We start from the raw sequence: 465 nt of genomic DNA on the forward strand, positions 1-465 counted from the left end.
GGAGGCGCCGGTCGAGACACGGGATCCAGCCGGGACAGGGGAGCACACTATTTTTAGGCGGCACTGAGACACCGCTCCCTGCTCTTAAAGGCACCGTACAGGCAGAACTGCCCGCTGCTGCCCATCCCTGTCGCCCTGTGGCTTTGCTGCTTTTTGGAAAGCATCCCTCTGTAGCTAGCTGGGCACCACACGCCTGGGGGTTCCTGCAGCATCCCCCCAACCCTGCGGTCACTGGGAGTCTCTGCGATGTCCCTACTCCCTCTGGCTATCGTTGTGATGCTGTGTTAAATATAGGATGTTATCTCACTCCTCCTTGGTCACAAATAAACAGCGGCAGCCCCCCCCCTAGGGGCCAAGACACTGGACCTGGAGAGTGTGGGAGGGTGCCAGGGTGCTGGCCCTCCACACAAAAGCTTTCTCCATCACCTCGGGAAGCTTCACTCAGCTCAGACAGAAACAGAAAGG

Source organism: Nestor notabilis, unplaced genomic scaffold (genome assembly GCF_000696875.1).
Source record: "Nestor notabilis isolate BGI_N333 unplaced genomic scaffold, ASM69687v1 scaffold1695, whole genome shotgun sequence".
Classification (NCBI taxonomy): domain Eukaryota; kingdom Metazoa; phylum Chordata; class Aves; order Psittaciformes; family Psittacidae; genus Nestor; species Nestor notabilis.